Source organism: Arachis hypogaea, chromosome 3 (genome assembly GCF_003086295.3).
Source record: "Arachis hypogaea cultivar Tifrunner chromosome 3, arahy.Tifrunner.gnm2.J5K5, whole genome shotgun sequence".
Lineage (NCBI taxonomy): Eukaryota > Viridiplantae > Streptophyta > Magnoliopsida > Fabales > Fabaceae > Arachis > Arachis hypogaea.
This window is the reverse complement of record NC_092038.1, coordinates 19168577-19179519: the sequence shown is the minus strand read 5'-3', so window position 1 is coordinate 19179519 and position 10943 is coordinate 19168577.

The window sequence follows — 10943 nt, the reverse complement described above, 5'->3', positions numbered from 1 at the left end:
AAATTAAATCAAACAAATGAATTAAATAAGAAAGACCATATAGTCAATTTCTAGTTGTAGATAACAGTTCCATAAAATAATACGGAAGTATCATCAGTGTTTTTCTTGAAACGTTGACAAAAGAAATATGCTATTGCCTGCTGCCTCTAAATACCTCACTCGTTTATCAAAATCCAATAATCGAATGCTCTTCCTATGGTACTCGTTTAAAGAAATCGCTGAACAAAGTTCAATTGGCAAAACTAAACAATTCCAAATTCCAATAAATAATTTTTATAGAAGTTGCTTAGAGAACATATATACATAGACACACGGATTAAAGCATTCTATGAGAGACATATACCCGATGAAAATTTCTTGTTGCGGATATAAAAATATGGGTATGGCTGCATAAGAAAAGAGAATAAAGAAATTAGAGATGCAACTAACAATAGAAAGTAGAACTCAATAAGAAACACAAATATCCCCCTTATGGTCAATTTCTTAATAGAAAGTAGAACTCAATAAGCAACTTCAATCTCAACATCTGGATCCTTTTCTTTTCGTTCCTTAATAAATCTATAGATAACAAACAAATAGATGCAAAAAATTTTGCTTATTCCTTCAATACTGCATATGAAATTCATGAGTTCTAAAATTGGTTCCAAGTGAAAAGCAATTGCGATTTGGGAGTTATATACACTTAGAAAGTTGACTAACCCTTTTTTTAACCGATCTTGAAAACTCATTAAGGGTCGCATTCTAAAGTTCATAAGCCACTCACCTCAATTCCACAACCACATGCATCCATCTAAATAAAACAAGACAAATTTGCATAACTCTATAAAGCAAGTTATGTTAGTGGCTGAAAATTTTTTGGTTATGACAACAGAGCTCCTCAGCAATCTTAGCTGCTCCTCAACTCCCTTGAGCTTGCCCTTCCCTCCTATCCGAAGTTCCTAACGGAAATCAATGACAACAATATTCCCAAAAATTAAAAGAAATCAAAATCAGAGGAGAGAACGCCCTTACCGGTAGTGAATCCAGGCGAGGCAATGCTGTTCTCCGATGACTGGGGCGCAGTAACGCAACCCCTAACAGCGGCGACGACAGTGACTCCACGAACGGCGACTGGGCACAGTAAGGCGAATAGCGCCTATTCCTTTTTCCTCCCTCTTCCAATCTCCACACATCTGTCTCTCCTGTGCGTCCTCAGCATCGTCCGTGATGGGAGATGCGACGGCGGTGGAAGCTGGCAACGACCCGCTCGCGATGAAGACGACGACGGCGGCGGCTTCCCTCGGTGACAGTAGAATGCGAACTGACGGCGGCGATGGAGGCACAGTGGCGCTCCTTCCTCGCGGAGCTCTTCCTCTCGCTCAACGTCTCCTCCTTCCTGACGGCGATACGATGGCGCAGCGGCAGTGATGCCCGCTGGCGCCGTCCTCCCTCTTCCTCTTCTCCTTCTCTTCCTCTCTGATTCCAGCTTCCCCATTTCTTTTCCTTTCTTTTCCTCTCTGTTCTTCCCTTTCTCTTGCCGTGTGTGTGTTTGTGTGTTTTGTGTGTGCATTTGGGAAAAGGGGGTGTGGCGGCTGGAAAGGTTTAGGGTTAAGGTGAGTAAGTGGGTGTGGATAGGGTTAGGATAAAATTAGAGTTAGAATTTTTAATTTGAGAATTAGGAATTGTTTTTGAAAAAAATATAAAATTAGAAATTTTTGGATAAATTAAAATTTGGTAATTTTTTAATTAAATAATTAATTTTATCACTTTGATTTAATTACTTTTTGATAAATAATTTTTTGAAAATAAAATCATGAATAACTAAAATAAATTATAAATAATTTATTATTTATTTTTTAACAATTAGAGATTTTACAGACTTAATAATGAGTGTTGGGTTATGATGGACTTAGAATTTTAGTAGAGAGAAGGAAAAATTAGAACTCTATATTTTGTTTTTAAGAAAATTTTTTAAAATTTATTTAAATGTAAGGTTATGTTAAATTTTAGAGTGGTAATAAAAAATAATATTTGTTATAAATTTATTTTAAATAAGAGAAGGAAGGTGACCACCAATGAGTTATAACTCAAATGGTATAGTCTTCTCATACTCATCTAAAAAATCGTGCGTTCGAGTATTTCTAATTTTGGTATAAAAAAAGAGAAAGAGAGAAAAGGAGGATGACCCAGCAAGCAGTAGAATAAAGAGTGAAAGTGAGGATTACAATGAGTAAAAATTATATATTAGTTTTATAAAAAAATATAAAATAATATATATCTTTTTTAAAAATTAATCATTTAATCTTGAATTTTTTATAAAAAATAATTAAATAATACAAATAATATTTTAAAAAATTAAATTTTTAAAACAAAATAAAATGATCTTAAAGATTTAAATATTTAAAAAAATATTTTTTTAGTTACAAAATTTTTTGTATTTTTAATAAAAATAACGGTAATATAGTAATTGTAAATTAATTTTAATTTAATAATAATTATATAAAAATATTATTTAACTATAAATTCTTAAATTATTTTTAAATAAATATCTTAATTTTAAGAATTAGAGTAATTAAATTAATTATTCTTGAAATACAATTTTATTATTAATTTATAATTATTTTCAAATAAATACTAATTAAGATAAAATTGAAGATAAGCAAGTTAATTTTTTTATTTATAAAATTTAAAGTATTAAATTTAAGAATTACAAATATTTAAATTAAATTATATAAAATTTTTATATTTTTTCAATTACTAAAACTTTAAATTATAAATAAAAAACTCATTTAATATATAAATCTCTAAAAATTCATTTTAAATAAATATAATAAATCTTAAATAACTTATTATTTACTTTTTAAAGTAATTTTAAATTCAAAGTAGTATTAAATTGACTTAAATATTTTTAGTAAAATAAATTTTTGAATATAAAATTTTAAATAAATATAATAAATCATAAATAACTCATTATGTTAATTTTCAAAAATTTAAAGTCTTATATTTAATATGTTAAATCAAAATTTTTTATTAGTTACAAAAAATCTTTGAATTTTGTGACAAATAAATAACTTGTTACAAAAATGTTATATTTTGTGAGAAATTAATTTTTTGTTACAAAATATTTAGAATTTTTGAAACAAATAGATATTTTGTTACAAAATATTTTGAACTTTTGCAACAATATAATCTTTTGTTACAAAACATTATAATATTTTGCAACAAAACAACAATTCGATACGAAAGCCAATATAATTTGTAACAAAAGAAATCACGTTGTTACAAAATATTCTTATTTTGTAACAATAACTAATTATTGTTACAAAAAAACCATAATTTGTAACAATTTTAAATTTGATATAAATTTTTTGTTAAAAATATTCCATTTTCTTGTAGCGGCAGTGTTGCTGGTAGGGCACCGACATCGGGACCTACTCTGCCAACCTCAGCAAGGGAAAGACAACGACAATTATCGGGATATGTAGAGTTTAAAAATTTAATTTATTTTATATCTATTTTGTTGTATTCTACTTTTGTGACATTTAATTATATTTAGACAATTGATATTTAATAAAATTATTAGTTAATTTCTGGTAATTTTGAATTTCTGTCCCAATTATGTTAATAAGAATTTTAATTTGACTACTAATTGCGGCTTAATTGTGAAACAAAACTACCGTAGAATTTACTGGTGAACAAATCTGACGGTAATTAGACGTCAAAACACATAATATGGCGCCAAAGTTACCGTCGGAATAATCCGATGATAATCAACAACTTAGTCTCGACAAATTCATTAAAAAAACTGACGAAAAATTCGCCGGCAATTAGAATCAGACGAAATAATCCGCCGATAAATAATTTTCGGTGCTGTTTATGCCGTCAAATTCAATCCAACAGTACTCAATTTTTTTTTGTAATGCACTAACAAATCATCGTCGTATGAGGATTATAAAATTTCAAATCAAGCTATACTCATAACATGCTTCCAAAAAGTTACCATAGATGCTAACAGATTCTTCTAATACAAATGATGTAGTAAAATACAAATATATGGACAATAGCATGAAGTTCACTCTACATTACTCATCCACCACCCAAGAAACAATATGAAATGAAGACCCTTACTTGTTACATCAACAATGTTCGACGGCGATGCTTCGTCGATAAAATGATTTACTGAACAGAAAAAGGGAGTGCCACACAAATGAACGCTGGTGACACTCAGCAGGTGCTCCTTATGGGAGACGAAAGGACTTCATGGAAGAAAAGAACTTCTTGAAGTTTTTGGCGGAAAATATAGGATAGTAGGGAGGGAAACCATTTCGATATGTTTATTTAGAGAAAGAGAAAATCAAATGATGTTACTTTTACTTCATTTGCGCCTAAACCCACGAAACGACGCCGTTTTGGTGTAACTAAGGTGGCATTCAGTGTGACAGTTAACAACCCATATCAACATCTCAATAATACCAATTTACCAAAGATTAACAGAAAATCATATTTTGTAAAATCAAAAACTTATTTGATCATTTTATAAAATTAAAGATATAATTGAAGCGCGAATAAAAATTCAGGAACCAGACTAGACAATTCTTCTATATATATAATCCTAAATTTATATAAATTAAATTTATATTTTATTATAACTATATATTAAACCCTAAACTAAATTAAATTTAATTAATCTATATTTGTATACGAAATTAAATTATATATTAAAACCTAAATTAATCTAATATATTAAATCATAACCTTAATCCTAATCCTAAATAAATATATATGAATACAATATAACATCAAAACAAAAAATAAATTAAACTCAAAAAGAGAGAAAAAGAAAAACTTAACAGGTGTGTGCTGGTGAGGGAGAAAGTGAATGAAAAGAGGGAGGGAGTGACGGTAAAAGAATGAGTGGGGTGTTTTAGCGAGCTAAATGAATTTAGGATTTGCTTTTTATAGTGGGGGACCACACCAAAGTCGGTGGTCCCCAATTTTCAATTTTTCATACATGCCACTAAATCGGGCGATAATCCTTCGATTTTGTTAGTAAATCTGTTTCTTTCCCGATTCTTCAATAGTGAAATATAGGGTACAGATATTGTTTTAAAGTTGTGTTTATGTGGCAAAATCCAAACCACACATTTTAAAATTATACTTTTTATTTAAAATCGTAACTCTTCACAAAGAAAAGCGTCACCTAATAGAAAAAAGTAAATTAGAAGATTTAAGAGAAGAAATAATTAAGTTATCAAAATTAATAGATCAAAAATTAATGATTTTAACCAATGTTAATTGTAATGACACTGAATTCTTAAAATAAATACAAAATGATTTTTCTCAAAATCTTTATTTTATGATAAATTTTATTGAAGGACTTCAAAAATCTGAAAAAACTTATTTTTCACACGAAATTTCTAAAAAATGCTACCATGAAAATGATTCTCCACATCTTTATCATACTTTTAACCCACAATTAAATTCTATAGTAGATATGCTTGAAGAAATATTAGTATCCATAAAATTTCAAAGAAATAAGGAAAAAGAGAATTCCAAAGAAGAAAAATTACAAAATATAATCAACATAACAGACTTAAAAGTAAAACTACCATTGAAATTATGAATATTGAAGAAAAATTGGAAGAAGTTACAATGCTTTTTAAACAATTAAAAATGGCTCAAGAAAATAATATTATGGAACATGGTTTTCAAATAGAAGAAGAATTAGTAAATTCTAAAAATATAAAAAATGAAGAACACATTCTAGATTATTCAAGTGACGAAGAACCAGCTATTCCAATACAAGTAAAAAATGAAGCTGGAACATCTAAGGATAATCAATCTCAATTTAAATGGAAACAGGTTTTGATAATTATGCTTTTAAAAAAGGGTTTATAAATAAAGATTCAAAATATACAAAAATACCATCAAAATACGTTCCTAAAATCCAGGAAATGGAAGGAGAAAGAATGCTCGATTTAGACTGCAAAAAGAACGAAAAAGAAATTTTCGAAAACTGGTTGAATTCCTTCTTATTAGAAGCTTTTACTAATCCAAAACTTAGTGAATTGTCTGGAAGAGACATTTGGAATTACATAGGGTTTCATACTAAAGGAACTATAAGAGATTATATGACATCAATAGAAAACCAAATAATAGAAGAATTAGAAACAAAAACAACAGCTTATGATAAGATATTATATATAATGATGATTCTATATAAAGAATTTTTTGGAAAAAATATTATAGATCATAGACAAGAAGTCTATAATAAAGAATATCAAGAAGCAAAAAACCATTTAGCTAATATTCAGATATATGATTTATGTAATGTGGAGTCTTATATATGTGAATATAGAATACATTATTACAAATTAAAAGAAGAAGATAAAAATTATTATCTTAGTATGTACATAACAAAGCTTCCATATCCTGCTAATGAATTTATAATGGGAAGATTTATAAGAGAAATAAATAGAGGAACAATTGAAAATAATTTTAGTGGAGCAACCTCTGCAATAAGAGAGGAAATAAAAGAACGTTGTATGCAAGAAGCAACTCAAAAAAGATTTACAAATATAATCAGAATTTGCTGTCAGGATATTGGCAGCTTCGTTTAGACAAAGAAACAAAGAAATTAACTGCATTTACTTGTCCAACAAAAGAATCAACAAGTGTGTTGCTTTATGAATGGAATGTATTACCATTCGGATTAAAGCAAGCCCTAGGTATTTATCAAAGATTTATGGAAGAAAATCTAAAAGAATTAAATGAATTTGTTTTAGTATACATTGATGATATACTAATTTTTACAAAACAGGATAAAGAAGATCATCTTCAAAAATTATTAATAGTTTTAGAAAGATGTAAACAGAAAGGATTAGTTCTTAGCAAAAAGAAAGCAAGAATAGCAAAACAAGAAATAGAGTTTCTTGGATTAATTCTATCCACTCAAGGAAAGCTAAAACTTCAACCAAATGTTCTAGAAAAGGTAAATTTATTTCCTAACAGAATAGAAGATAGAAAACAATTAAAAAGATTTTTAGGGTGTATAAATTATATTTCGGATCAAAGATTTTTAAAGAATATAACAGAATACACTAAAAGCTTATTTCCAAAAATAAGTACTAAAAAAGAATGGAAATGGGATGAAAAAGATAGTATACAAATTCAAAGAATTAAAGAATTATGTGAAAAACTTCCAGAACTTTATATTCCAGAAGAAAATGACTACTTAATAGTAGAAACAGATGCTTCAGACATAACCTGGTCAGGATGTCTAAAAGCTAAGAAAGCTATAAAAAGTTTGGAACAAGAAAAAAAATCACTAGATTCTAAATATCCCCCAAAGGAATTACTTTGCAGGTATATTTCAGGGACTTTTACTCCAACAGAACAGAGATATACCACTCATGAAAAGGAAACTCTAGCAGCAATTAAATCTCTTAAGAAATGAAAAATTGATTTACTACCCAGAGAATTTACATTAAGGACAGATTCAAGTTACTTAACAGGTTTCATACGATATAACTTAAAAGTTGATTATAATCATGGACGACTGGTAAGATGGCAATTATTTTTGTTACAATATCCAATAAAAATTGAATAAATTAAGGGTGACAAAAATGTTATTGCAGATACATTAACAAGAGAATGGAGTTCGTCTACAACGCATTAGATCAAGAAATTCAAAAATACGAACAAGAACTCGAAAAATGCAAGCATTGTCAGCAAATAAGGACACAAATTCAATCCCTCAACAAGGCCATCGAAGCAATGAAATCAACACAACAACCAAAACCATCAGAGTTCAGCCAGCTAAGCGTGGTGGACAAATCAGGTGAAGAAAAAATTCTAGAAAATAAAACAATTGCTGAAATTATCAAAAAATCCACCCAAGATAAAAAAATATTATGTAATTTATAATGGCCCCATGAAAGGAGTATATGATGCTTGGAAAAAACAGCACCATTTACACATCAATCAAGGATAATTCATAAAGGAGGGTTTTTAACACTGGAAGAAGCAAAAGAATCCTTCAGGGAATATGAAGCTCTTCATCCAGAGCAAACCCTAAAAAGATCAGATAAAGCTCCAATTCAAACCCAGAGAACAGGGATAATAAGAAACATTCCTACAAGGGCCGAAATCAAGGAAAAGAAAAGGGTCTGTAGATCAAATCTCAGAGAAACCCTTAACATAGTCCTGAATTGGACTGAAGAAAAAAGGGCAATCTTGGGATATTATCCTATTGCCAAAGAACAGCTAACAAAGCTGGTTATATTTCTAGATGCTTCCCCATCTGACACCTATCAGTTTTTCGAGTATGGATTAATTGATACAATTTTAATTTATAATGATTTGAAAATTATTAGGAGTTTCCTGCAGAATTTGTTGATGCAGTAAAGAGATTTAAAAATATGATTGACAACGTAAATCCAAGGGATATATCCCTAAAATTTACAAACAGTCAACCTATTTGTAATAAAGAAGAAGAATGCTTGGTTCCAGCACACCAAGTAATATTCATGTCCGTCTTTCCAGGAAATTTTTAACCAATTGATCAGATACAAGATTTAACAATTTACAGTCATGAAGGAAGGCTAGCCAGTACATTAGCAAGAGTTTTTGAAAGAACTCAAAAAATAACAAAGGAATCTCACACAAGGATTAATTATAAAAGTAGAAATACTCTGCTTGTGTCCAGTAAAAGGAATGAAATTGAAGAAAGAGAGATGAGACTCTTAGTGGAATTTGAATCAGCATTCTACAACTTATCTGGACTCTTAGAAAAGTTCCCCGAAGGGATAAAGAGGAATCTCTGCTATTTGATAAAAGACAGAGAAGACCACAAGTGCCAGCTATGTGTCTCAGAGTTATTTGAAGAAAGCAATAATGAAACGGAATCAACCCACATGATAAAGGAAGAAGACAACGCATCTGAAGGTCACATGATGAAAGAGGAGGACAGCACATCTGAAGCATCTCTCAACATTATTGCATAGTAACGTAAGCACTTAGGTCATAGAGCACCAACAATGTAGCTGGTGCAAGATAGCAAACAATGAAGTAAGCAATGATGTCATAAGAAGGGTAAGAATGGGAATTGTCCATTAAACCCAACTATTATAAATAGGTTGCTTAGGCAATTGCAAAAGCATCAGACAATAGAAAGCAGGAGGCTAAGAGTACTCATATGCTAGGAGAGCAAGGAGGAAGCTGCCGAGGCGATTCTATAGTCTGAAGAAGAATTTCCTTAGGAAAAACCAATTCTAAACTCCCCTCTGGAGTTAGTATCTACAATCTCCCCTCTGGAGATAAAAACATCTTATGTAAAATATATTAAATAAAGGAAGTTTTTTTCCAGAAAGGTACGCCTTTATCCTGATCTCTTAGTTATGAATTATTTAGAAAGCTTAGAATTAACGGAAGAATCTGATTATTATTGATTATCTGCTTTATTAGATAATGAAAAATAGGCTGTTCTAAAAACAGAATTAAATCTCAAATCAAATGAAAATTTTAATAAACAAAATCTTTTAAAAGAAGTTTTTAATAGAAAAATATAATATACTATGGAAAAATTCAACTTGAAGCCCCTATAAAGATAAAATCCGCCAATGGAGAACTTGAAATAGCCTTGATAAATGATGAAGAATTGAGTAAACAGATTGAGAAATTAAGGATCAACAAAAAAGATCTAAAATTGGATGGATTCATATTAGTACTATACAAGTCTTAATCAAATCTACATATATGAAAGGAATTAATTCACCAACAAGCTTAGCAATCTGTGATAAAAGAATTACTGATGACCCAATAGATCAAATAATTGGAATTGTTCATGGAAACTTGGCAAACGTAAATGTTAAATTCAATGCCCATCTTGGATATGCTATACCTTTATCAACTGAAAATCTTGGAAGATCTATAAGTTTAGCTTATAAATTTCACAGAAAGAATCTAATGGAACAAGATGATGAACCATTTTCAATTACATATGCAATAAATTATGCTTTAACAAATAGCCATCATAGTATAATATTTAAAAACAGAGAAAGAATTTATGTTGATGAATTATTTCAGAAAATTGTAAAAACAGAATACCAAAATATAAAGCTATTGAAAACCCAGTTCTATTATTAAAAGAACCATCAGGAAAATTAGTTTCATCGAACTTTCAAATAAGAGAATCTAATAGCCCTTTAAGTTTATCTAAGTTGAAAATTAAAGAAGAAAATTCTGAAATAAAAGAACTAACAAAAAAGGTTGAAAAATTAAATGAAACCCTAAACACTAAATTATGACAATAAATAAAGAAGAAATATATGTAACTTATCAAGACAAGAAACAAGAGCTATTTGAAAGAGAAAATCGTTTGAATTATTTACAGTTTTCTGAAATAAATCAAAGAGCATTTGAAGCGCTAAAAATAATCTATGACAAGTTGAAAAGAGAAGTTGAAGAGCTAGAAAAATTAATAGAATCTCTAGAAAATAGTAATGAATCGATGATAGAGTTTGCAGAAATTTTAAAATAAATAATGAAGCATAAAAAGATTGAAAAACCAGAAAATAAAATAAAAAGAAATAGAACGAGAAAATTAAAAGGTAAAATAAAGGAGTATAAAAGGGAATTAAACAATCTTCAGATTAAAATTGATGATCTTATAATAAAAAAGATAGAAATAAGAATAAATATAAACAAGTTGGAATTAAACTTAAAAAATTTATAAATGTCTGGAAAACCATATTATGATTTAAAAGAATTAAAGCTGTTAAAAGAAAAAATGGAGAATGAAATTGAAAAATTAAACAGATATTTAGAAACAGGAGAAAGTGTAGAAATAAAAGAAGTTATTGAGGATTTGAGAAATTATATTAAAGAAAAAGACAAACAGATAAAAGATTTTATATATACAATAATCCATGCAAAAAGGAATATTATAAAATAAAACAAGATTG